This window comes from Mus caroli, chromosome 3 (genome assembly GCF_900094665.2).
Source record: "Mus caroli chromosome 3, CAROLI_EIJ_v1.1, whole genome shotgun sequence".
In the NCBI taxonomy this organism is placed as follows: Eukaryota; Metazoa; Chordata; class Mammalia; order Rodentia; family Muridae; genus Mus; species Mus caroli.
Window position 1 is genome coordinate 79,645,193 of NC_034572.1, and position 4,680 is coordinate 79,649,872.

Consider the following 4,680-nt stretch of genomic DNA (forward strand, 5'->3'; position numbering starts at 1 on the left):
GGGTTTCTCTGTGTAGCCCTGGCTGTCCTGGAACTCACTCTGTAGACCAGGCTGGCCTCGAACTCAGAAATTCACCTGCCTCTGCCTCCCACGTGCTGGGATTAAAGGCATGCGCCACCACTGCCTGGCTCGGACAAATTCTTGTTGCCATCAGTATAGCGGGATTAATAATCATGGAAGATTATTTACTTCACCACTTCATAAGAGTTTGGCAATCCTTCCCTCTTAAATCATCAGAATCATTGCAGGATGAATAACCTGAGTTTCACTTCCGTCCTGTCCTGTCCCGGCCATGACACCTCCCTATGATCCTTTTGTTTTGAGTCGACTTGGCTCTTACTCCTCTCCACCCCATCCAGCAGCCTATTAAAATTCATGGCGTCTGCCTGCTCCCCCCCCCCAGTGCAAGTATCTGATTGCAGCTGACAGCCTCCCAGCCCCAGGGTTTTCCCACTGCCTGGGAGGACAATGCGGGGCACTCACAGCTAAGGACGCAGGTCCAACTAAAATTCTGTTTTACTTCTATTGCCAAAAGCAGAAACTTCCTTCTAGAACAACACATCCTTCAGGGTAGGATCAGCACTTAAAAGGGGTGAAGAAAACGTGTTTCTGTCCCTCAAGATAGGAGCTGCCTGGCTCAGCCAAGCAGAAGAACTCAGTCCTCTAGTAACCTTAACTGCATCACTGGTGACACTTCTGAAGAGCAAGTTTTCTTGTGCTTCCTGTTACCATGCTCCACAGACACTGGGCACAGGTGAGCCGGATGCCGAAGACAGGGAGGGGCACTGTCCTCTAAAAGGATTCTTAGGGTCCAAAAGGACACAACTGGAATACTGCGTTTGCTGCTCTTCATCCTATGCTACCACTGCAGAACGAAGGGCCCGAGAGTGGAAACCAAGTCTGCCCTAAGATCAAGTCCTGATCTACTTCCCTGTGCCCGTTTTTCCCTTCTCGTCAGTCCTATGACAGAGAAAAATATTGAAGTATTTAAGAATCATACACTCTGAACACTGCAAAAGTTGTCTTGCCAGACAAAAGTGAGAAGAAACAAGGTGTCGAGCTGTGACCAAAATCCTGCAAGAAAAACTTAAAAGGGGGACAGGTTTATTTGGCTCACAGGTTCACTGGGCTCAGTCTAGTGTGCTAGGAAAGGACATCGCAGCGGCAGGAGAGTGCATAGCAGGACAGTTCCGTTCATGGCAAGCAGAAAGCAGGTGGAGAAAAGGAAGGCAGGAAGGAGACATTCCTCAACGAGGCCTTACCTCTGACACTACCTAACACTGCCACCATATTATGAATCCATCAAGGGACTCATTGGTTCAGAGCCCTCAAGATTTCAATCTCTTTCCCAACAGCCTCCAGTAAGTAAGTTCATATTTAGGCTATGACATTCTACACCTCGCTGCCAAAGGCTCAGGGCCACATCATAATCTAAAAGGCATCTAGCCCATCTACAAGTCCCCACAGTCCTAACAGTTCTAACACTGTTCATAAGTTAAAATCCAAAGTCTCCTCTGGGACCCAGAGTAAACACTTAGCTATAAGATCCTACAAAAATCAAAACCAAATTACAGACTTACAGGATTCAGTGACAGGGTAAACATTCCCATTGCAATAAGGCAGTAATGGGGTGGGGACATAGGTTTGACAGCTAAAACCAAAGCAAGACCTTAACCCACCAGGGCCAACATTAAGTCCTGTAATTCCATGTCCAGCACTGTGGCATGTGACAGCATGATATAACTTGGCATTTGCAAACTCACATGGCCTGTTTCCTGGGCTGGTTCCATGTGTTGCCTGGGCCTTTTCTTTTTATTTTTTATTTTTTATTTTTTTTTTACAAAAAGCACAGGGTTTTATTTCTCACCCTTTGGGCAGGGTTCTGCAGGCCTTCACAGGGCAGGGAGCAGGCTCTACTTGCCAGCGATGAGCGGGTTCCGCAGCACCACGATGACCGAGTCCCCACGCAGGAACATCTTGGAGATGTCCTTGTTGACAGGCTTGGACTTCTTCTTGCCCTTGCCGCTCTTGGGGACCTCAGTCTACATCTCCTTCTCATTTTCCAGCACCATGTTGCAGTGCCTGTCAAAGGCCTTCACCCGGCCCAGCAGCTTCTTGTTGTTGCGACAGTTAATGAGCACTTGCGTGTTGTTCTTGACCGACTGTGTTAGCACTGAGAGGGGACCTGTGTTGAATTCCTCCTCCTCCCGCTTCTGCAGCTCCTCTGGGGTCATCTCACTCTTGGGTTTATTGAGGAGACTCATGGTGTAGGTTTCACTCGCAGATCACTCCCCTGGGCCTTTCCTTAATAGATAGCCTATATCCCTGGCATCTCCAACTTCCCAGGGTCTCTACTTTACAGCTTTCAACCCTACAACTTCACAAAGCACTCTTGGGGCTCCTTGTAAGGGTCCTGACCTTGACATACACTGCCTGGCTTCAGGTTTCTTTTGAAAGCTTGCAGAAGCCCATGACTCTAAGTTCTCATGCCTACAAAGGCCTAGTTCTCATGCCTACAAAGCAGCATCACGTGACCAACTCCAAAGTCTGCTGTCAGCTCCATGGGTGTCGAGAACCCTTGACCCAAAGCTAAAGACACTTCTGAGTGCATGCACGGCTGAACCTAGGAATATACTTCTCTGGATGGCCGTGTGTAAGCAATGCCATGTTGACTTCTCTTCTCTAAGAGTCTTTCCATTCAGTTAAAAGCCATTAACCTTGGTTCTATGATAGGGGGTATCCAGATAATTCTTTAAATGTCCTTAAAGCATCATTCTATTGTCCTGATACAAAGTACTTGGCTTCTGTGTGTGCACATGCACCTGTGTGTTCGTGTTGTGTGGGTGCTTATACACATGTATGCACATGTGTGTGGAGGACAGAGATCAGTGTTTCTGAGACAAGATCTCCCCTGGACCTGAAATCTTCAGCAGGAGGTCATCAGGATCTTCCTGCTTCTTTCCAGGCTACTACTTGTTAAGTCAAGCCAGATCTTCAAGCACGTGGGAAAAAAAATAACTGATAAAAACCTAGGCTGAGCACCTACCAGCTTACCCCACGGCTTGTCCTTGGCCCAAACCTCAGAGCTACAGCACAGCTACTTCTTAGCAACAGTCAATCAAAGATGAGTCTGATTGTTTCAGATGTGCTTTCAGGCCATTTGTGATTGTTCATGCTCCTGCTTCAGAGCACCCGCCTGTCGGCTCACAACAGACATTCAGTTCCATATACTCGCCAGGCTGGACACCCCCTCACTTACTCCCATCCCTATAAAACCTTGTCTTGCTGAGGTCTCGAGGCTGCTCCACCTTCCCTTCCTGTCCTGCTGTGTCAGGGTTGGGTTGGAGGAGAGCCCAAGCCTGAGCTTGTAATAAAGAGACCCTAATGCTATTGCATCGGAAACAGCTCCTTGGTGGTCTTTTGGGGTTCACCAGCACTTCCTGACAGAACAAACTGATGATACCAATGGGACACCTGCAATTGTGGAAGAGCTAAGGGCAAGGAGGGAAAAGGGAGGCAGAAGGTGATATAATTTGGTGGTATTTCTAATAACAAATTTAACAATATATAAAGCTCTAGTTTTCCAGAACATTCCATAAGGGAAACGTAATTTTCTAGAGATGGGGTAGTACTCAATATCTGCATGCAACCACTTTTATACAACCAAGTTCTTTTCAGATGTCTCCACTTTATGTTATGAAAATTACTTGATTTTACATGAATTTACTCCAAACTAATGATATATCAAAGTACCGCTAAAACAGGTTTCAGAGACAAAGGGTCAAGGGCCAGGATTCTGGTCTCCATTTTGCTTCTAAAGTATAGTGAAAATGTGGCCAGGTAATCTAGTCTCGTAATAGTTCACTTACAACCTCTCTCTAGGGGTGCACAGGTAGCAGACCAAGAAATCTCTAGTGAGCCTAACTGAACCACCCTGTTTTCATTGTCCCAAATCCACGGGCACACAGTGGTCATCTATGAACCCTGCTGCTCTCCTGCACAGACTGTCTTTTCACTCCAATTCCCCCTCATTGCTCCTAGTGCCACTTCTCAAGCTTTTAGTTTATTGTAAACTGGTTAGATTCCAACTCTTCTCACAGTGGGAGGACCTGGGAATCATCTTGACCAATTTCTTCCCTCTCGAACGCCCTCCACTGCATTAACAAACCTTATTCTTCCTTTCACTCTTTCTTTCTTGTATTATTTGTTGTTAAATTTGAATTACAAATATCCCAGTTTGCTTTAGTATAAATATATCTTACTAAATTAAACTTTGCCTATAGGTTGAGTTCTTATTTAATAAATTGCAATCTAACTTATTAGAAGGAAAACAACCTGAAATCCTGGCTTGGATATATACTTTTTTTTTTTTTAACAATACCTACATCTTAGGCAGTCACACCAGCTGAGCTTTGACCATGAGCAGTCAATTAATCAAGACCCTGTCTGAATAAAAACCAAGTGCCTTTCTGCACCTCAGCCCATCATAACTTAAATGCTACCTGGCTATGCTGCACAAGGAGCTCTCTACACCTCTTCTGGTTCTGGAGGGCCAGAATCTGTAAAGGAATTCTATTCCATTTATTAAAAACTTCCCTTTGAACTGTCCCATAGGTGAACACACATATATGCGTGCATGCATGTGCGCTCGCTCTCGCTCTCTCTCTCTCTCTCTCTCTC

General features: G+C 45.9%; 1 protein-coding gene and 1 pseudogene across 7 annotated transcripts in view; both read right to left on the reverse strand.

Moving 5' to 3' along the window:
- Dclk2 (doublecortin like kinase 2) overlaps positions 1–4,680 on the reverse strand; it is a 135,410-nt gene that overhangs the window by 67,848 nt on the left and 62,882 nt on the right. The window lies entirely within an intron of this gene.
- LOC110290677 lies at positions 1,881–2,281 on the reverse strand (annotated as a pseudogene).